This window comes from Grammomys surdaster, unplaced genomic scaffold, assembly GCF_004785775.1.
Source record: "Grammomys surdaster isolate TR1022 unplaced genomic scaffold, NIH_TR_1.0 125428, whole genome shotgun sequence".
In the NCBI taxonomy this organism is placed as follows: domain Eukaryota; kingdom Metazoa; phylum Chordata; class Mammalia; order Rodentia; family Muridae; genus Grammomys; species Grammomys surdaster.
This window is the reverse complement of record NW_021620295.1, coordinates 1,029,843-1,053,267: the sequence shown is the minus strand read 5'-3', so window position 1 is coordinate 1,053,267 and position 23,425 is coordinate 1,029,843. Positions and strand designations below refer to the sequence as shown.

General features: G+C 43.1%; 1 long non-coding RNA gene across 1 annotated transcript; it reads left to right on the top strand.

Annotated features, from left to right (window-relative positions):
* Positions 1 to 1,631: 1,631 nt before the first annotated feature.
* LOC114637761 lies at positions 1,632 to 21,213 on the top strand. Its single transcript, XR_003713789.1, has 3 exons — positions 1,632 to 1,740; positions 15,311 to 15,396; positions 20,749 to 21,213. It is a non-coding gene; the product is annotated as an uncharacterized LOC114637761 (long non-coding RNA).
* Positions 21,214 to 23,425: the final 2,212 nt, after the last annotated feature.

Here is a 23,425-nt window from a genome sequence, read left to right as displayed (position 1 = left end):
ACTTTCCACATAGTAAATTCTTCATTACTGATGAGTGGCTAAGTTTTATAGTATAGGGAGTTGTTGAGAGAGATATTTAAAATGGTGGCTCTGGCTCCCAATCTGGCTTGTTCTTAATCAGCCGCCATCTTCCTGACTAGACAAACTTGTGGTCACAAGCTGCTGGCGTACTCACTGTCACTTGGCTCAGGCCACTAGCTCAGCCACCCACAAGAAGCCAGTGTGGAAGATTGCTCTGCCAGGCTTCCACGCTGTCTCCACAAGGCTGGGCTGGGCCCAGACCATCCTGCCATCTATGCGGTACCTGGTAGAAATGAGACTGTAATGCTTAGATTATCCAACAGCTTTATAAGTTTGATAATGCTCAATAAACAAGATGCCCACACAATTGGAAGTGTTAACCAATTAACTAACCTAGATATAAGTTGTTACCCAGGACTGCTCTCAATACATGCGTGGTCATCCATGACTCCTACATCTCTGCCTCCTTAGCTCCTCCTCTTTCTTCTCCTCTTCCTCTCCTTACACCTCTCACCTTAGCTCCTCCCACTTGTGGGGAAAATATGCCGCTATAGGGAGTGACCAAAATTCTCTGTATGGCAGCAGAGATCACTTCACACTACCACAAATAAGATGTTACAAAGTGAGCCTATTAATGTATTACTATTTCTTCTCTTAACTCTTTCTATTTTTCACCTGGAAGAGATTGTATAGTCTATGTTAGTTGTCCATCACTCCATGACAATTATTGTAGCCTTTAAAATACATATATATATATATATGATGCATAGCATGTGTGCACTGTGTGTCTAGATGCACATATGCAGGTCAGAGGGCAACTTTGCTGAGGTGGTCATCTCCTTTCGCCTTTACTTGGGTCCCAAGGATATAAAGCAGGTCTTCTTTCTGGCTTTCATGGTGTGGCCTTTTACCCACTGGTCTAAAGAATTGTTATTCTAAATGGTTCAAAGAATCACACATTTATTGCATCATAGTTTCTTGAGACAGGCACATTCTCACTGGATCGTATACTTAGCATCAAGGCTGCGATCATGGCATTAGTTGGATTGAGCTACAGTCTCATTTCTACCAGGAGACTCACCTGGGGAAGAGTTCATTTCCAAATTCATTCATGTTCTGTGACAGGCTAACATATATCTTGAAGTGTGACTGAAGGTCCCAGATGTCTACTTGCTGTCGGCTGGAAACTATGCTCAGGCTGAAGAGGTTGGGACTATAACTCTTTGCCAGGTAGGCTTTGTGGCATGGCTGTTTACTTCACCCAACAACAAGAAGCATCTCTAAACCTAGGGAGGGTATAGTTCCATATTTAAGAGCATTCAGTAAATTAATCCAAACTCACTGAATGATCTCTTTTCTGGTTAAGTACAAATAAACTGAAATGTGGTACTAATAAGAAAAATCCTTTCGACTTTGTCCTATACTGGAAGCCAAAGTTCCCACCTATGCTCACAGGAGGGGCTTATGTTCGTTAGGTAATGGAAGTCACTGGAAGTCACCTTGAGGCTTGCCATGTCACTTGGTATTAATAGCTTAGCTCTTGGCAGAGCCTCCTAGGCATGTTCACATATTCTAAGAACATTTTATTTTTCCTTATCAGATGATGGTTCTCTATGCTAGTATTTATCTGATGCTGATGCTAGAGGCCAAGTGGTTTCACTGGTGCCCAGAATGTCTGGTAGAGCCAAAATCCTTTTCTGCTTTTTGGGCAAGTCAAAGGTGAGTGTACTGTGACCTCTTGAAGCCATAGGAAAAGAAGAGATTTAAAAAATGCCTTAGGGCAGGAGCGATGATCAGATGACAGCTGATTCCTCTTGATTTTATCAAGAGATAAGAGGGGGTTGTGGGAAGATGACACAATGGAAGACATAGGAGCTCGTCTGGACCTTCTCTGGCACCCATTGTTGTACTGGGCAGGCAGGAGACCCCTCATCTACGTCTACAGATCTCTCTCACAAAAGATAGTATAGTTTAGGGAAGATTTCAAAAGCAATAAGTTTGAGGTTGGGAACTAAAGAGGAAGATCTCAGACATTCTTTTTTTTTTTTTTTAGATTTTTTTATTGGATGTTTTATTTACATTTCATATGTTGTCCCCTTACCCCATCCCCCACCCACCCAAGAACCCCCTATCCCCTCACCCCTCCTCCTTCTTCTCTGTGGATGTAACCTCTATCTACCCCCCCACTCCCACCTCCCCACCCTCAAAATTCCCACCCCCTGGGGCATCCAGCCTTCATGAGGTCAAGGTCCTCTTCTTCCACCTATGCCCAGCAGGGCCCTCCACTCTTATGTATTCAGCTGAAGCCCTGGATCCCTCCCTAAGTGCTCCCAGGCTGGTGGTTTAGACCCTGGGAGCTATGGTTGGTTGGTATTGTTGCTCTCCTCATGGTGCCGCAAATCCTTTCAGCTCCTTCAGTCTTCACTCTAACTCCTTCATTGAGAACCCCATGATCAGTTCAATGGCTAGTTGTGAGCATCTGCCTCTGAATATGTCAGACTCTTGAAGACCTCTGAGGAGACATCCATATCAGGCTCTTATCAGCATGCACTTCCTGACTTCCACATCAGCATCTACCTTTGGTGACTGCACATGGGATGGATACTCAGGTGGAATGGTCTTCAGACGGCCCCTCCTTCAGTTTCTGTCCCTCACTTTGTCTCCATATTTGCTCCCTTGAGTATTTTGTTGCTCCTTCTAAGAAGGACCAAATCACCCCCACTTGGTCTTCCTTCTTTATGAGCTTCATGTGGCCTGTGAGTTGCATCTTGGGCATTTCAAGGTTCTGGGCTAATATCCAATAATCAGTGAGTGAATACCATGTGTGTTCTTTTGTGATCCCAGACATTCTTAATGGAGCAGGTAGAGAACATTCTAGATGCAAAGATAAAGTATGTTAAATCCCAGACTGGGAAAATTCTTGGTTGTGGCCTAGCCATGAGGAAAGAGTGCTGGTGAGAAGGCCAGCAGGCACCATGTAGACTATTTGGGAGAAGGAGCTCAGATTTGGTTGACTGATCCTGGAAGATGAGGGGAAGGTGGTTATTGCATCAAAAATGACTCAGATAGCCACCCGAGAGCTGGCTAGAACCTCCAGGTATTGGAATGGCCTGCAAACCCTTATGTCCCTAGACCTTTCTTTTGGTAAGAACCAGCAGCATGATGACAAATAAGCTCCTATTCATTTCTCTCAAAGCCCCTGTTGGTAGCTTTAATTGATGTCTGTGCTGTAGTTACTCTCACTGTGGCCAATACCAAGCCATCAATCAGTTCTCAATAATACTAAAAAGTCAGCTATTGTGAGCCAGTAAAGGATCTCTCTTTTACAGAAAGCCATCACAAGGTCTCATTATATCCTGTCTTGGGAACACTGGCCAGAGGGCGGCATTGACACTTGAGTGGCCCTTCTCAACCCTGTCCCACAGCTACCTCAAGTGGAAGCCACAAGGGAAAACACAGCCTCCCATTGCTGAGTGTTCTCAGGGCTTACTGTTCCATAGGCTTAATGACAGTTGTCTAATTACGTCTTAGGAGCTCACTCCAAGCTCCAGTGACATTAATTGGTCTTTATAAAGCATTTTGGAAAAGCAGTCTGTCATAAGAAACCTTAATCTAGAGAGCATGTCTATCTAGCAAAGCCCAAAGCAGAAAGGAATGTGATTCAGCCCAAGAGTAAGCAGAGTAGCTCATAAGTCGTCACTGCCCAGCCAATCCTCCGAATTCCATCAGATGACGCCATTTTGAGACCTTGGTTTCAAGGCCTTCAAAACAGTGTTTTTGGATTTCCCCACTCCAGGTGAAGATACTCTTTATTTTTGTGTGTGTTTGTGTATGTATGTTTATACTGTGTAAACACACTGTGTAAATGCATGTGTGCACATGTCTGAAGGCTGAAATCCATAGGTATTATCCTTCTATTACTCCATTCATTTATTGAGGTAGGATCTCTCACTGAATCCAGAGCACACCAATCCCAGCTGGTCTAGGTAACCAGCTTATCCCTCAGATCTTTAGTCTTTGCCTTCTGAGGGCCAGGATTACAGGTAGCTACACCTGGCCAGGTTCTATATGGGCTCTGGAGACCTGAACTTGGGTTCTCATACCTGTGCAATCAACACTTATCCACTGAGATATCTTTTTAGCCCAAAGGCAGTGTTTCTATGGTGAGGAGACTGAGGTATAGAGAGGAATGATAAACAGACAGACTGGGAATGGAGGAGACAAGCCCTGCTTGCTGGAAGATATCACTAAATAGACATTTACCTCTTCCTTTATGTTGTCTGTAAACACTGCCCAGGGGCTCACACCGCAGGTGCTTACACTCACTTCCATACTGTGGCTATGGAAAATCACCTTGGCAGGCAGTTGGGTGCTGCTGTCAAGGTAAATCTTCACTTTCATTCTCACATCAAGGATCATAATAAATCTGCCTGGCTTTTGCTAGAAAGATCCTAATGCCTTAACCGTAGTGTTTGGCTTTCCCTTTAAGGGCCATCCTAGTCAAACCAGCGTCAGCCTTGAAACAGATTCTACCTGTAGCTCATGATTCCACATCATAGCTCAGCCGCATCCATTCTTAGAAGTCCATTCAGCTTGTTTCTGAAGCAGCTTGGTGAGGCAGCTGGCTCCTTCGGCTGGCTTGAGTTTCCAAGCTGTCAGAAACTTTCCTCTCATCCCACCACTGCCTCAGCCAGCTGCCAGTTGCAGCTCCCAGGCAGTTGAGCAGGTAAATTTTCACATTGATCCTGATAGACCAATGTGAATGTGCAAATTTAGCCCTTGGCTCTGAGCGGAAGAAGGAAGAGGGTGTTTACAGAGCTGGGGCCACACCTTTTCTGGAGCGGTGAGGGGATGCTGGGTTATACTTTTTTTCCTTATGTATTTATTTATTTATTTACATCCCAAATGCTGTTCCCTCTCCTGGTCCCTCCCTCCATCCCCTTCCCCTTCTCCTCTGAGGGTGGGGCTTCTCTGGGTATTCCCCTACCCTGGCACATCAAGTTTTTGCCAGATTAGGTGTATCATCCCACTGAGGCCAGAATAGGCAGCCGTTATTATTATTTTTTTATATTTAACTAATTTTTTTTACTTATTAACTTTTTACTTACTGACTTTACATTCCACTCAATGCCTCTGCCCCCGTCACACCCTCATACAATTCTTCCCCCATTTCCTTTTCCTCTGAGTGGGTGGAGCTCCCCATGGGTATGTCCCCCACCCTTGCACTTCAAGTCTCGGCAAGGCAAGGCTAGGTGCTTCTTCTCCCAGGCAATAGCTTTTGGGATAGCCCCAGCTCCAGTTGTTCAGGACCCACATGAAGGTCAAGCTGCACATTTGCTACATGAGTGCAAGGGGTCTAGGTCCAGCCCGTGTATGTTCTTTCAAGGGTCCAGGTTAGTTGACTCTGTTGGTTTTCCTGTGGAGTTCCTATCTCCTTTAGGGCTGCCATCCTTTCTATTCTTCTGTAAGAGTCCTCAAGCTCCATCCACTGCTTGACTATGGGTGTCTGTATCAGTCTGAGCAGCTGCTGGGTGGAGCCGCTCAGAGGACAACTTGCTCCTGTCTGCAAACATAACAGAGTATCATTACTAGTGTCAGGGACTGGTGCTTGCCTATGGGATGAGTTCAAGTTGGGCCACTGGTTGCTCTGGCAGTCTCTGCTCCATCCCCAGTCCCTGCATTTCTTGTAGACAGGATAAGTTTTGGGTTGAAAGTTTTGTGGGTGGGCTGGTGTCCCTATCTCTACACCAAGGTTCCTGCCTGGCCACAGGAGGCAGCCTCCCCAGGCTGCATATCTCTAATGCTTTCAGTCACAACTAAGGATATCCCCACTGATTCTTGGGTGCCTCCTCTGTCCCAGGGCTCAATCTCTTCCTGGAGATGCCTCCTACCCCTCATCAGTTGCAGATTTCCATTCATTCTCATGGCTATCTGGCCATCCCCCTGCCTCTTCCTACACTCGACTCTGAACTCTCTACTCTCCTCCCCATTCTCTCTCCCACTCAGTTTCCTCCCTCCATTTGCCATTCCATTCCCCCTTCCAAGTGAGACTCAAGCATCCTTGCCTGTGCCTTCCTTCCTGTCTAGCCTCCTTGGGTCTGTGAAGTGTAGCATGAGCATCCTGTATTTTATGGCTAATATCCACTTATAAGTGAATACATACCATGAATGTTCTTTTGAGACTGGGTTACCTCACTCAGGATGATATTCTCAAGATCCATCTATTTGCCTGTGAAATTCATGATATCTTTTCTTTTTCACAGCTGAATAGTATTCCATTGTATAGATGCACCACATTTTCTGTATCCATTCTTCAGTTGAGGGACATCTAGGCTGTTTCCAGTTTCTATCTATTACGAATAAAGCTGCTATGAAAATAGATGAACAAGTGTCTTTGTAGTATGGTAGAGCATCTTTTGGGTATATGACCAGGTGTGGTCTTGAGGTAGAACTATTCCCAGTTTTCTGAGATCTACCAAATTGATTTCTAAAGTGGTTGTACAAGTTTTCACTCTCACCAGTTTCCCCTTATTTCACATCCCCCAGGAAGCCATTATTAATGATACTCTGTTATGCTTGCAGACAGGAGCCTAGCATAACTGTCCTCTGAGAGATTCTATCCACCAGTGGACTGAAACAGATGCAGAGACCCACAACCAAATATTAGATAGACATTGGGTACACTTAGGGAAGAGTTAGGGGAAGGATTAAAAGCCTTGAAGGGAAGGGGAACCATATAGAAAGACCAATAGAGTCAACTAACCTGGACCCCTGGAAGCTCTCAGAGACTGAGCCACCAACCAAAGAACATGCAAGGGCTGGAATGAGGCCCCCACACGTATGTACCAGACAGGCAGTGTGTTGTTATATAAGTATGGCCTTGAATGTCAGGTTGAATCAGGGCTCCTGTATACTCTAAATGAAGCCCACTCCCCTGCAAGAGGTTGTGGCTGAGCACAGATGAGGTCTTAGAGAAGAAGGAAGCAGGATGGACATTCAAAGAAAACGTTGTCTTAAATGGTGATAGAAAAATTGCCAAAAAGAACCAAGGGCTCAGGGCTCAGGGCTGCAGGTCATGATAGTCTGGACCATTTGTGGCCATGATGTACTTAGAGTTAAGTCTGTACTCTCCTTGTCCCCACCCAGGCTCAGCATCACGGCACTTCACTTTGCTCTGCTAGTTTCCTCACATGTCCTGGTCTTTTCTATATGGAAGGACTTTTCTATATAAGTCTGTGGGTTTAGCTCCAGCCAAGGCCTCTCTCATGAAGCCTTGTGAGCCCTTCTTGGTTTAGGACTCAGGAGAGAATGGTGTCTACTGTCTGGGCAGTCTGATTCCTATGGATGTTGGATAAACTGTGCTTGACACAGAGAATTTCTGATGCTGCTTGGAGTCAGAGAGGATGTGGCAGGCTGGGTCCCTGTAAAACTAACACCTCTGTTCGTCTATCCACCACCCTTTGGTGGCCTTTCCTCAAACTCCTTTGCAGATGAGTAATTTTTTTTCCTTTTGTGCTTAATGTCACCTTTGGTCACGCAACTCTACTTCCTTCACATTTGACACCCATACCCTCCCTGTGGGAGAGAACTTTGCTACCCAGGTCTCAGATCTTCTGTTGTATGGAATCTGCACAAAAAGTAGATAGTTGAGGAAGAAAGGGAGAAATACCAGGCTGAAAAGGACATACTGGGGAAACAAACTGCACAGAGCTGGTGATGGAGGTGGGTAAGTCTTTGAGGTCAGAGGTATGGGTGTTGGAGATGTATTCTCAGCAGGTTGAAGCTGGGGTGAGACAGCTGGGAAGGGGGAAGTATTTCACCCATGAACTGGCTACCTTTGAGAAACATAAGTATAAAAATGGAACTTAAAATACTTCTCTTTGAAGCTGGACTACTTTTACTTGAAGATGACTTTGCAGAGATTGAAGGCTTCTGAATGCATCAGAGTTGAACATCATTTACTGTCTCTTGTGCTAGGCACTGAGGGACTGAATGTGAGCAAAAACAGACTCTTGATCAGGGGGTACAAGTGGAATTCAGTGAGGCTTCGGTTCTCAGTGTTAAGGCCTAGGTAACTGTTACCTGGCTAGCCTGTCATTTTGTTCTGTTACTAATATATAAGGAAACTTTCTCATATGTTGTTTATTAGACAAGACAAGTCCCATCCTGGTAAGCAAGTTAAGATATGAATATTAGACAAGGCAAATTCCCTGCCACAGTTGAATACCACTACCAATGGAAACAAGATAAATGTACAACAAAGACAGTTCCTAAGGAAATTCCCTATTCCTAAATAATGATTGGTGGAATAACTTGGCACAGATGTTTGTGGATTTTAGGCTTAAAAGCCCTATAGGATCTTAACATCACAGCTCCATTCCCAAATCTGTTCTTGGCCCTGATCAGTCAGTCCTGGGATATTTGCTCAATAAACTATCTCTGTCTGACTGAAATCGTGTTCATGTGGTTTGTGAGGCGACTCTAGGACCCCAACACTCAGTTTAATGTTTTAGCACTCTGCTGTGGCTGAACTTCACCCTGTGAAATTCTGTGTGATAAGTAGACCAGGAAGATCACTTCCAGCACTTGAGTGAAAGGCAGAATTTTTGGGAAAGGGTTTCCTCTTCTTTCCTGTCTTTGAAGAGTTTGAGAACTGATTCAATTGCTTTGGGAGAGTCCAGATTATGCTTTGAGGACACACTTTGTGGAAGGAAGCTCAGCATGGTAGACCCATCATGCTGGCTCCAGGGTGATCCTTGTCCAGTTCCCCTAACCTGCAAGCACACTGGGTCACTAAAATGATGCTTAAAATGGTTGCATAAGCTCACCTTGACTTAAATGCATAAAAAGAGTATGCCAGCCCTTTGAATAGGGTCAATGAGAACAATGGCTTGTTAGCTTAACTTAACCCTGTACTTGGATAAGAAATGTTGCTCAGAGAAACTGGTAATTTGTCTATGTGTGTGTGTGTGTGTGTGTGTGTGTGTGTGTGTGGCATGTGTTTGATAGGGTCTCATATAGCCTAGGCTGACCTCAACTATATGCCTGAGGATGATCTTGAACTTCTTGAGGATGATGAGTTTCCTGCTTCTACCTCCCTAGTGCTGGGATTATAGGCTTATATCACTATAGCTGGCTTATGTGGTTTGGAGACTTCGTGCATGTTAGGCAATCACTTTACCAACTGAGCTACATTCTCAGCCAGTAGCTCTGTCTTTATAGAAAGTGTACAATCCACCCCACTCTCATCTGTGTATGCGTCTATCTCATAACCATGAAAAATGACAAAATTCAGCATATGGAAAAACAGGGCCTACTGAACATAACAGTGTCCTGGCTAGTGTATGTTACCTTGACACAAGCTAGAATCATCAGAGAAAAGGAAGCATCAATTGATAAATGTGTTTATGAGATGAGGTAAGCCTGTAAGGCATTTTCTGGGAGGGCCCAGCCCATTATGGATTGTGCTGTCCCTGGGCTGGTGTCCCTGGGTTCTATCAGAAAGTAAACTGAGTAAGCCACAAGAAGCAAGCTAGTACGCAACACCCCTCCATGGCCTCTGCATGAGCTCCTGACTCTAGGTTCCTGTCCTGCTTGACTTCCTGCCCTGACTTCCTTTGGTGATGAAGTATGATGTGGAAGTGTAAGCTGAATAATTCCTTTTCTCTCCAAGTTGCTTTGGTCATGATGTTTTATCATAGCAATAGTAGCCCCTAATTAAGATAGATAGTGATCTCTCTTTGCTTAATACTAATTAGTCCCCTTTGTTTATCTTTAGTTTTTACACATATGTTAATATTTTGGTTATATTTTCTCCTCTTGTCTATATATTGTAAATGTGTGTATATAATTCTGGAGTTCTTTACATTGCTCTCTACTGGATAAGATGACTTCATTTGCTTTCATCCTTTTAGCTGTTATGGTAGTTATTTAGGAATGTACGTTTTGGGACCAGGGACATAGGAGCAAATACCAGCTTTGTAGTTTATTTTTAAATGTAGACTCATTATGTAGCCCAGGATGGCTTCAGACTCATGATGTGTTTGCCTCAGTGTCCTGACCGCTGGAACTCATGTGTCTGCCATTGTGCCCTAGCATTCAGTTTGGCTTTTGGATAGCTTTGAGTTCTAGTTCTTTAACATTATTTCAGCTCTCAAGTCTATGGAAATATACTGAACTATGTGAGTTTGCTGCTAATTATAGGGCTAAGAATCAGTAAACAGAACCTAGTATTTGCTGTAGAATGATCATTGTTCTTCTTTTATGCAAAGTACAGAGAAGAGGAATCACCTGTAATAATACTCTTCCATTCCTGGACTTTCCCCTCATATAAGGCTGACTGGCCTTTTCCTACAAGAACAGGTACCAATCAATGTACTCCTCTCAATGGAAGACCTTATGATTTATTAGTGTGATGGGAATTTTCCTTTTATGCTTCCCAAAGGATGAAATACAATGTCATATGTTGGATCCAGCTTGCCACTCTGACTCTACTCAGTCGTTAGAGCTTATTTACCCTCTCCTATCCAGCTGACCAGTCAGTGCTTCATAGGGACTGATTTCTTGCACTGTTGGAAGCAAATACTGTCATCTCTCTCTTTTTTTTTACTGTTCTGCTCACACCCACGAAAAGTACACATTGAAAGCAAATGTTGGCCAAGTTGGTTGTTCAAAGAGCTGATAGTTTCACAATGAAGGGAGTGATCTTTATCAAATACATTTGGGTCCTGCCAAACACATGCTTTACTGCTGGGTGTGTTCTCTCCACACACATAACCCACTTTTATCAGGGCTAGGGATCAGCTAGGCTTTCACAAGACTTAGCTTCCATCCTGGATACTGGAGTGCACCTTTGTTCATTGAGTTGGGACAGAACCGAGCAGGAGGGAATCAAATATATTTGTACAATTGAAGGACTTCATGTTTACAATGGTGGACTTTTCCAGATGGGAAGGTAGGTGTCCTGGTTGAGAGAACTGTTTTTCTGTTGTCTGGCAAGATTGTCAATGCCCTTTAGCTACTCCTGCCATCTCTGCCCAGTCCTTTGCCTTCATCCTATCAGGAAACCCACACTGGTTCCAAGAATCTGATGCATACTCATTTACACACTCATTTACAGCAAATCTCATTTTCTGCAAATCTATTTGCAGAAAGTAGTTCAGTAGTTAGTGATGCCCCCTCCCCTCAAATCCCTCCATCATCCTTGTCTGACTGTCAATGGACCTATTCCTATACAGATTCATTGTAGACATCTGCTCTGTTGACAGTTTGGGATTGCAATAGATCTGTATTGCTGGAAAATTTTGTTAACAGACTAGTTGGTAACATAACACCATGTTGCTGATCAGTTACCTATTGTTATGGAAACAATTTATCCCCAAACCCAGAGGCTTCAAAAGACTAAATATATATTTATTATCTCTCACAATGCTTGTAGGTCAGAAATCGAGGGGAAGTTTAGGTCTATGAATCAGGCTTGGAGCCATACAATCAGGAATGAAGTTGTAATTAAAATATTGGTTGGGCTATAATCATCTAAAACTTCCACTGGGGTTGGATGTTTCTATCCAAGAGAACTTACTCACATGGCTGTCCAATTTGGGCTTGCAATTAGTGGAACCCTCTGTTCTTCATCGTTGCAGTCTCTCTAGAGGGCTGCTCAGATGTCCCCATGGCATGATCACTGGCTGCTGTCAGCAGAGAGTGATCCAAGAGTCACTTTGGAAGATAGAGTGTCTTTCATGATCTAGTGCTAGAAGTTGCTAATGGTGGCACAGGACAGCCCATTTAGTATGTGAAGAGATCTCACTCTGGTGTGTAAAATTCAGGAAATTACTGATTAAGGGGACCCTGAAGGTTCACTCTCATGCCTTGCTTTTGTTTACACATTTTAACTAAAGTTTTTTTTCCCCACTATCTAGTCATTTCATCAAGGAGAACAAGACTCAGTCTTGATTATACCCATGTAGAAATCTTCCAAAATGAACTTCACCTAGCTAGAGCTAGGAGTGACAAAGGAGTCTTAGCACTGTGGGATATTGCAGAAGTAAAATCTTGCTTGCCAACTTTTTGTTTATGAGACATAAATACATATGAGTATGTACCTAGGACTGGTGACACCTTTAGTCTTAGCACTTGGGAAGCAGAAGCAGGCAGATTTCTGTGAGTTCAAGGCCAGCCTGGTCTACAAAGCAAGTCCAGGACAGCTAGGGCTACATGAAGAAATTCTGTCTTGAACAACCAAAAACCAAACCAAACTGAACCAAACCAGAAAAATCTACCTAAAGAATATGATATTTGTTTATCTGTCTCTCTGTCTCTCTGTCTCTCTGTGTCTGTGTCTGTCTGTCTGTCTGTCTGTCTGTCTCTCTCTCTGTATAGAATTTTTTGTCTCCTCTGTGTATACCAAGAGGTCTTAGTATATGTACTTGAGAAAAAACAGATAATCATTCCTTAGAATGATTACTTAGAAGAGGAAAGTGAGGAGCCATTAGATCCATTTCACTTTAGAACCATATATCTGTTTCTAGATCTGGGGTTGGCCCAGCCTTTATAGTGTGCCTGGTATAATGGCTTACAGATGACTGGTTAGAAAGGAAGTGGGCCAAATTTCATTGTATGAGAGGTCAGATTCTTGGGCTTTTAATTTCTGTTTTAAGCACAGATCTGGCAGAGAGCTCTCTCCTCTCTCCTCCAAGCTTAGGGTGAAGTTTCTTTTGGGTGATTGGTTCTATGCTGCCATTGCTCATGGGGCTGCAGACTTCTGAAGGTTTGCTTGGGACTAGAAGAATCCAAAATGGTTTGGCCATGTGTATGATATGTTCATGCTGGCTCCTGGCAAACCAAACAAACTTTAGTTCTTCACTATATGAATCTTGTGGAAAGCTTCTAGAACCTTCCTGTGTGAAAGTTTAGCTCTTCTCCAGCTCTCCAGGAGAGTAAGGTGGCTATAGTATCTTTTGTGATGTAGGCTTAGAAGTGACCCTTTATCATTTCTGCATCATTATTGGTTACATTGGACAGACGTATTCATTACTCTTTAGGATAAGAAGGGGTTATATGGTAGTGTAAATTTTAAGATCCAAGGATCATTGGCAGCCATCTTGGAGGTTGGCATCTATGAACAAATGTATAAGCATATGAAATGCTTGAATGAAGACCCTAAAATGAGGTTATATATTCAAGTGACTAAAAGAATGGCCATTTTCTAGAGACTATATTACTCTTCTTTTCCACAATAAGGAGTTCAGAAATGAGGCAACAATTTGTCCATTCTTTCAATAAATGTTTATTGAGTTCCTAAACATGTACTGCCAGTTGATCCAGAGTCTCTACAGTGGGCAGCTTGCTAAGGAGGGCTCCCTGAGAGCATAAGGATCCAGGCAGACAATTCAGGAAGTAAAGCTGCCTTGATTCACAGCCAGCCTGGGATATTTGTCATTCATTCTAATAATTCTTTTAAGTAGGGGCCTCAAGTTATGATAGCAGACTGAACAATGTTTCTGCCCTTTGTTTGTTTGTTGGCTAATGACTTCATTTCACGAGTTCTGGTAAATGGATCTACTGCCCTCTCCCATCTCTCTCTGGTCATAATTCTTTCTGTTCCCATTTTAGTTGGAGACAGGTGCCCTCCAAGCCACAGTCTCTGCATTTATCAAAGCTAAATGGCTTGTGGCTGCCACCGTCATATTTCTAAAAGCAAGCTGCTCTTGCCTTTTGCAGAGTGCCTAACCTGAGTAGGAAACTTGATTAATATACAGCTTCTCTCTTTCCTCCAGTTATTTATGTCTTGGTCAAAATTCTTAGTTGCTGGCATCATGAGAAGGCTGGCCTTCCTAAGTGGAAGGGAATATATTGGCAGAGAACACAAGAGTTCTCAGAGTTAGTGGGTTGCTTGATAATAGGTGAAAACCCACAGTGTTCTCTTGAGTGTGACACATCATGTCCTTGTGGCTGTGTGATCAGGCGTCTTCCACTTCCCTTCCTGTCCCTGTCCCATATCACGTAGATTCAAATGCCTTGGCTAAGGTCAACACAGAGTTCACAGCACATGAGAGGAAAGAAGGAGAATCTGCCTCGTTTTATTCCAGGCAAATATTTCTCACGTTTTCCAATTCCCTATATGCTTTTTAGTGTTACTGTTAGTACACTATGGGGATCAAACCTTTGGAGTTCTCAGTGAGGAATGAATTCTATCTCAGGGCTCAGGCTCCACTCAAGCCTTGTGTTTACCATGCATAAACGCCCCTCTCCCTGCCCCAAATCAGCAAACAGCCATGAGAAGTGCTTCATTTGGATATTATATTAATTTACCAATAATTATCTTCAAATGACATTTATGATAGAAAATTAGATTATTAAGCACAAGCAGAAAAATATTGACAGCTGCCCTCTGGGTTTTTTTTTTAATATGAGCATTTGATTTATAAACAAATCTTTTGTTTGTTGTTTTGAGTGCTGTGAAGTCTTTGAATAACACAAGCTGTGGTGTTGAGAAGCAGCATGACTTCCTCAGTAGCTCATCCAGGGAAGAATTCACTGTGATGACTTTTTCTCCAGTCCAGCCTTGTGTCTTGCTGCAGCAAGCACACTGGCAATTCTGGCTTTTGGGTACTTTTTTATACTCATTGCTCTGGCTTCCAGTTTCAGTTTCCCTACCCATGTTGGTTGACCTTATTCCCTAGTAGGGAATTGTCCTGTTCTGTCTCTACCTTGCCCTAGGATCCTACAGCTTCTTTCAGAAGAGCACTGAGTTCTCATTGGCTTAAGAAGCCTTTGGGGTTCCCAAATGCCTGCCTGTTCCCCTCAAACCTAGTACCTGCCAAGCAAGTATCCATGTCACAATGATTATTCTTCAAACGACTGAAAGAATAAAAGAGCAAATGAATGTTGTCTTAGTTTGTTTCAGCTGCTGCAACAAAATGCCAGAAGCTTTTTGGGGCTTATAAGCAGAAAAAATAAAAAGGAAAAAACAAACAAACAAAAAAAAACAAAAAAAATCAGTCATGTCTGGAAGGCCTATATCAGTGGTTCTTCCCTTCTCCAGTTTTAAATAGATTTCAAAATTTTAAATTACTCATGTTTGTTATTCTACACAAAGAGGCAACTTTCAGCATGATGTTTTCATACATGCGCATTGGATGTAAAAACTTTGAGTAGTTGTTCCCTAAGTGATGGTACTGTTTGGGAGACTGTAGAACTTTTAGGATTCGGGAAGTAGGTCCCTGAGGTGTTAGCTTTAAATGTTTTAGTTCAGACCCCTTCTGATCCCAGTCTTTCTACTTTCTAGTCAAAGCCATGAGACAATCAACCGCTGCGTGCTCCTGTGATGAACTCTTCTGCCCCCATGCCTATCCCTACAAATCCTGCGTCCAAGTAAGCCCTTTGTTCTCAAAGTTGCTTCTGTCAGGTGTTATTACAGAGATGAGAAAAGTAATTAACACACATGTTGTATTCCACGTTGATCACATCCATCCATCTTTTACCTGTTTTGCATCCCTCTCCTGTTGCCACCCTTTACCTTCATGTTCTTTTTCTTTTTTGAGACATAGTCTAATGTAGCCCAGATTAGCCTTGAACTTACTGTATGACCTTGAGGCCCTAAATATTTGGTTTCCATCTCCCAAGTACTAGTATTGCAGATGTGCACCACCATGCCTAACTTAAAAAAAAATCTATAATCTCTATATAAAACTTGTGTGTGATATTCATCTCTCAGAGCTTGGCTTAGTTTGATTACCAAGATGATGTCCACTTTTATTTTATTTTTCTGAAAATGATATATTTTCCCTCCTTTATAGCCAAATGACATTCAATGTAGATGAGGGTGAGGTTGCACACTTTTTCTTGAGGCTGAGGATTACTTGACAATGTCTAGTGGCATTTTAGATGACCATAGGTGGGAGGTGTGTGGTAATAATTGACATCTGCAAATGCAAGAGGATGCATGTGACATGCCTCCTGTGTGGATGTCAGAGGACAACTTCTGGTGTTGGTTTTAACCTTCTACCTTGCTTGAAACAAGGTCTGGTCTTTTGTTGTTTGCTCCTGCATGTGCCACCTTAGCTGGCCTGCCAGCTTCTGGGAATCTTCTTATCTCATTCTCCTATGTCACTGTAAGATGGTTGGGATTGCATATCACTGTGCAGGATTTATGTAGGTTTTTGGGGTTCATACTCAGGTCCCCATATTTGCACAATAAGTATCTTATGCATGGCACCAGTTCCCTAGCCCAAGATGAATACACATTCTTCCTCTCTTGCACTTTCTTTTTTCCTATTATCACTTTGTAGACTGAGAGGGTTATGACTCGGTTCTATGGCTGTAGAGACAGCATTTTATTTCACCATTTCTGTTTTCTAACCTCAGAACTCACAGCCCCAGGCCTCTCATCCCGCAGCATAAAATCCATGAGATTTAAACGTGCACTATAACACGCCTTGTAAAACATACACAATATGATCTGACAAGGTCTGTTTTCAATGCCCTCTTCTGAACCAAATCATCAGGCAGTAATTCAATTCTGAGGTCTTTCTCCTATTAAAATATGTGTAAGATGACACATGGGCCCTGACTAACGTGGAACCTTAGCACCGGGCATTTTCTTCTTTGGGTAACGGGCTTTATTTCGTACACACAGACACAGACACAGACACAGACACAGACACAGACACAGACACAGACACACACACACACACACACACATACACACACACACACACACACATACACACACACACACACACACACACACCCTCCTATGTGTGCATGCATGCAAAATAGCATAGAACATCTAAGGAGACACAGTTGCACTTGATGCTTTTGTTTGCCTTGGAAAATGCCAGACAAAATATTGCTGTAAAATGATAATAATGATTATATCAGCTTTATTTTGGGGTTAATGGATTATTATAGTGCTATGGAAAATTATTTCATAATAAATGTTGAATTTTATTTTTTTCTGAACCCTTTCTTTGCTACATTTACTTTCAAACGATACGCAGATCTTAAAAAACAGGCCACCAAGGCCTGTCTCATTTTCTTCATCACTTGTAACTCTATAGAAACCTCTGAAATTAGTTATGAAGTTGAACTGGGTAAAGGAATGCCATGTGGGGCTCCCCTGTCCCTCAACAGGGAGGGGAGGGATCATTGTGAAGTATGCTTCCTTGGAGCTTGTAGGCTTTCAAAACGGCTTGTTCCTATGCAAGTTCAAGTTATTCTTGGTAGGTTGTAATGGCTTCAGACACTAAAATCAGTCTTTTAGATTAATGAATTATTGACGACAGTGGCAAAGAATGCATCCATTGAGGGGATGCAACTGCTTCCAGGGAGCATTCCATATCAATCATGGGGTTCCCCACACCCATGAGCATCTGAGTATGGGCTTAGGAGCTTTAAAATGGGTCTGTGAAAGACACATGTCATCTGATAGGACTCTATTCCTCAGTGTCTCCCTATCTTCCTACCTGATGCTTCTGAAAGACTCAGGGGCCAGGAAGTGAACTCCCAGGATATGACAGGCAACATGGATTCTAGGAGTATTTTCATAGTATCAGCCCTGAGTCAGGTCCAGGGTGAGGACCTGGGGGAGTAGAAAACAAGTGTAGTGTTGGGGATTGGCTCTAATGCTTCGTTTTAATTTGGCTCCCCACATCCTGGGAATCTGAATGTTCATATGCCGAGGGCCCCTGTCCCCAGTTGGTTTTTGATTAATCAATAAAGAGCAACAGCCAATGTCTGGGCAGGGTGAAAGAGGTGGGACTTTTAGGATTCCCAAGCAAGAAATGCAGAGGAGAGAAGAAACAGAATTGCTATGATGCAGAAGCAGAGAGATCAGACTTATGAGCTGCAGGAGAGAAATCATCCAGCAATGTAGGTACAAAGGAAAAGCACCCCCATGGGAAGGCTGCCCAGAAGAAAACAGGGCAGCAAAGATAAAATACAGACTTAGAAAGTGTTAACTCAGGAATACTGGAGGGGACTATATGCTAGTCATGGGGAGGTTTGGAAATGCCCGGCCACTGAGCTAGTTAGGCATATTAAAATGTGTGTGTGTGTGTGTGTGTGTCCTTTCATTTGAGAATCCAAAGACCTCTTGTGGGTGGCTAGAAGTGTGACCACCCACTGGGAGCTCAAAATGGATTAACAATTCACAGCTACAGTGTAGGCTTTGGCTTGAAGTCACTGTGACCCTGTTTCAGAGTCTGTGTATCTCATAGTCTATAACTCCAGCATGGTGTCATCCAGGGATCTTACCTTTCATGATTTTAAGCCTATCATCGTGGTTAAGCAAAAGTGAACAGGAAGAACCGGGGACTACCATGCCATTTCTTAGGTTCTTTCTTGCCACTATAGGATGCATCTGTCACTACTTACAAGTGACATCTTTGTGCGATGCCAGTGGGAATGACTGCCACAAAAAGCTATTTCCATCATGAGACATGTCTGTGCTCCATTCTGGGAATCACAAAGGTTGCTTGATGACTTACTGGAGGCATACTCCAGAAACCTATAAATCCCAGGTTGTTTGCTAGATGTCACCTAGACACCCTGGTATATTTTGTTGAAAGGACTCTATGTGTAAAGTCTCTACCCTAGTTTTGTTTTTCAGAACATTTGTCATTATCAAGTTTATAAAGGAAATCAGATTGGACTTTCTCTCTCTGTGCTAGTAATAAACAATGGGGCCTTGAACATAGTATGCAATCACTCTACAACTGAGCTACATCTCCAGCCATTTCCAAGGTGATATATATATATATATATATATATATATATATATATATATATATATATGTATGTATATGTATATATGTGTATATATATATTCATTCTACTCTATATACATACATATATTCTATATACATTTTATATGTATACCCATATATATTTTATATATATTTCCACATATATTTTATATATATTCTCTCTCTCTTATTCCATAAACAGAGAGAGAGAGAGAGAGAGAGAGAGAGAGAGAGAGAGAGAGAGAGAATATGAATTGTTGGCTCAGTCTGCCCTCTCTAGTAATTGACTGTAAGTGTCTGCCACTGGTTTCTATGGAGAGAGTTGGAGCAGGAGGGTAAGTCAACAAGTGTTGCCTCTAGGCATCTGTGTACAAGTCTGAACTGCTATTTGGAGCCTTGACAGGAAAGAGAGAAGTGACTTGCTAAAGGCTATAACTATATGTAGTCAGAGGAGAGACTTATCTGTCAGCCTCTGGACTCCAGGGCTTTAACCAATATTCTTATATATCATAATAGTTAAATAAAAAAGTTCTGGAATAAAAAGAAAAACATGTTTTTAAAAATTAATTAATTGATTCATTTTTTCTTATATATATTACATCCTGACCATTTTCCCCTTCTTCGTCTTTTCCCTGTCCCTCCCCACCACCTTCCATGTCCCCAGATCTCCTCCTCCTCCATTTCCCTTCAGAAGAGAGCAGGTCTTCAAGGGATATCAATGACACAGGGCTTAACAAGATACAATATTTCCATCATGAGACATGTCTGTGCTCCATTCTGGGATCACAAAGGTTGCTTGATGACTTCACTGGAGGCATACTCCAGAAACCTATAAATCCCAGGTTGTTTGCTAGATGTCACCTAGACTAAGCATATACTTTGTATCAAGGCTGGTTGAGGCAACCCAGTAGGAGGAAAAGGGTCTGAAAAGCAAACAAAAGAGTCAGAGACAGGTCTTGGTCCCTCTCTCAGGAGTCTGACAAGATTGAGCTATACAACCATAACACATATGCAGAGGATCTAGGTCAGACCCATGCAGACTCCCTGATTGTTGGTTCAGTCTCTGTGAGCCCCTATGAACCCTGGTTAGTTGAGTCTGTGAGCTGTGTTCCTGTGGTGTTGTTGACTTCTCTGGCTCCTCCAGTCCTTCTCCCCCAACTTCTGAAGGACTCACCTAGCTCAGCCTAATGTTTTGCTCTGGGTCTTGATATCTGCTCCTATCAATTCTGGATAAAGCCTCTCTCATGAAGACTGTGCTAGACTCTTGTCAACGAATATAGCAGAATTAGGAATCATTTCATTGATTTTCTTTTTTTTTTTTTTTACCAGTCATGTTTGGTTTTCTCCTAGGTGCTTAGGCAATTATCCAGTCTTTGGTGCCTGGCCCTTTAGGCAATATCAAGCCTGGGCTCCCTCTCTAGGCATGGTTGTTTTTCTTTTTGAGACAGTGTCTGGCTAAGGAGTCCAGGCTAACTTGGAACTTGGAATTCTTCTGCCTCAGTTTCCTTGAGTGCTGGGATTAGAGATATGTAACCACATGCAGGTCTGTGTATTTTTTGCTTGTCACTAGCTGAGATCTTGCTCAAGCTCCTAGTCTTTAGGGATTCTGAAGAGAAGGATCGCTCATCTGGTTGTCCCTAGGACTTACTCTGGGCCACAAGCTTGGCTAAGTGTTTCATCTCAAGAGTCTGACTTAGTAATCCCTGCAGCCCACTGCATTTAGTCCTCTCATTAGTCTCATTTTCTTGAAACTGAATAACCCAGAGGATAATTTCTTTGAAGAGTAGGAAGTGCAGGGCATTTAACAAACAGACATGCCTTGCTGGGGCGTGGCATTGAAACCTTTGCTTCAATGGCAGGGTGAGGGGCCTTCTCTTGTAAAAGGAGTTTCACTGAAGGGGTTAGCCACCCTCTCTTTTCCACAGTTGATTTTAGTCACACTGTTGAGAAGCAATTAACCTATCATCTTTTTCCTCAGGATACAGAATGGATTCTGAAGAGTCTGCTTACTATTTGCTATCTGATAGTAGCCACTGAAGTTTGTCACAAGCTCTTTCAAACCAAATGACAGAAACAAAACAAACAAACAACCCCCCCAAACAACAACCAACCAAATTCCTACAGATAAAAGAAGGATTTGAGAATGGCATTTACCTGTAAGGATACTGTACTGGAACAATATTTGAATATTTACTGAAAAAGATTCATGTTTTCAGTGTGGCCACTGATACTCATACTGCTCTCTACACTGGCCTCCATAGAGACTTTACTTACAATGATGAAAACGGAACAGGCCCCACCTCCAAGCCCTTCAGGACACCTGGGACCCTGGACCTGTCACATCACCTCAGTTCCTCTCCGCAGACATCTGCTTCACTCTCTGCCGGGCAGGATAGATTTGGAACAGGTCAGCATAGGCCTGATCTCATCCACCTGTCACCTACTTGACTATTTCCTCTATTGGTCCAAAGATACCATCAAGAACCTTTGGGAACAGTTCGTTATCTTTCTGGAGTCTTGAGATCATTTAGATATCCAGTGGAGACTGCAGATCTTCTCAGCAATGTCCATGATGTCCAGCGTTTGGTTTCAAGCCCTGAGAATCCCTAAGATCTCCCAGGGTCCAGGGGACCCAGGTTACAACCTTTAGGCTTGCTTGGCAGTATACAGCTGTTCCTTGGTATTCTTCATCAGGACCCTTTGTGGATACTGAAATCTGTACTGTTTGAATATCATGTAGAACAGTAGAATGTTCCCATGGAATGTATAATAAGCATCTCGGGATTGCTTTCTCTAACTAATGCAAAGCAAGTAGAAGTGTGGAAACAGTTGTGCCGTGCTGTTTGTGGAGCAGTGACATGACACATTTACTATGTGGAGTGGGCTGAACCCGTGAGTGTGAAACTGGTGAAAGGTGAGCAGTTTCATTCAACTACACGCCTCAGTGGGCGGCTTCTGGGTTGCTTCTAATAGGTCTGGTCTCCTTGTGCGCATACTTTTGTGTAACTGGTTCCTTTGTCACATGCGAGGCTCATGACTTGATTGTACTTCGCAGACTCAAAACAGTGAAAGGCTATCTATGACTTTCACAGTCATGGTATAAGAAGATTGGTTTTTCTCCTTTGTTTTCTCTCTCTTGTTTTCCCACTCTCTCTCCCATGAAAGCCAGCTGGCATACTGTGAACACCCAGTGGAGAGGCCCAGTAAGTGCAAAACTGAGGCGGGGGTGGGGGGCTCTGAAACGGCCAGCAAGGAGCTCAGTCACGATGTGGATATGCTTGGAAGCAATGTTACCTCAGTAGACTGTTCTGGTGAGCCCATAATTAATCCCTACACTTTGCTGCTGAGAGACCTTGAAGCAGAGACCCTCAGCTTAAGTGGTGGCTTCATTCTGGGCTACAGGAATGCTGTGTTGTTACCAAGTTGTAGGACAGCTTGACAGCAATAAAATAGTGCACCTGGCACGAACAGCCCCAGGTGCAACATGTCACACAAAAGCCCTACAAGGTCACTGAAGGAATTCACAGACTGAAAGTTTTTCTCCTCCTCCTCCTCCTCCTCTTCCTCCTCCTCCTCCTCCTCCTCCTCCTCCTCCTCCTCCTCCTCCTTTCTTTTGGTTCTTAAAGAGTTTGAAAATGGCACATGTGTCCACACAGACACTCTTTTTTTTTTTTCCCCAAGACAGGGTTTCTCTGTGTAGCCCTGGCTGTCCTGGAACTCACTCTGTAGACCAGGCTAGCCTCGAACTCTCGAACTTAGAAATCCGCCTGCCTCTGCCTCCCAAGTGCTGGGATTAAAGGCGTGCGCCACCACTGCCCGGCCACACAGACACTCTTGTGTCTACAGAAACCCAGCCACCTCCAACATTAGGCTTTTCAAGAAAAGCGTGAGAATCTTCTCTGGCTTTTCCTTCTCACACCTTGCTGTGTTTTGTAGCCAGAAACAGTTGGAGAAGAAAGTTGGATGACTTCCATCTTTAAGGAATAATGATACCATCTCCCTGGGGCACATTCTGTGGCCACACAGGAAGATTGACCTTTGCTCACTTCATGGATGTGACATTATTTCTTTTGGCTCCCCAGAGGGTTTATAGGAGTCTTGTCACAGGGAGCTGAGAGGCTGCTGTCTGAACAAAGGGCTCTGGGCAAAGCAGTAAGTATAATAAAGGGCTGGTTGAGCAAAGGTTGCACATGCCAAGCTGGATAACCAGATAGTGGTGCAAATCATCCCAGCAGGAAGGAAGCATCATGTCAGCCTTCATAAAGCATCCCACCTAGAAACCACCAGTGTGGCTCCATCGGGGGTGCCTTGTGGAGGATGATAGCATAGGTGAGGGAAATCCTCCATTAATTAAAAAACCTTGCATGCCCTAAAAGGCCATGTACTCACAAGAGGGGAGCCATTTTCCATGTCATTATTTAGATTTGTCTTGTGAGTATTAGGAAGGTCCAGTCTGAGGAAGGACTGAGAAAGAGGTATGTGGGTGCTGGGAGTTGAACTCAGGTCCTTTAGAAGAGTATCTATTGCTTTTAACAGGTATCAGTATTTTATTAAAAGTTTCAAAGGTCTAAGTAAAAGTAGTTAGGGCTGAAGGGATGTCCCAGTGGTTTTTGAGTAATCAGTATTTCTACTCTTGGTTCCAGAAATTACCATCC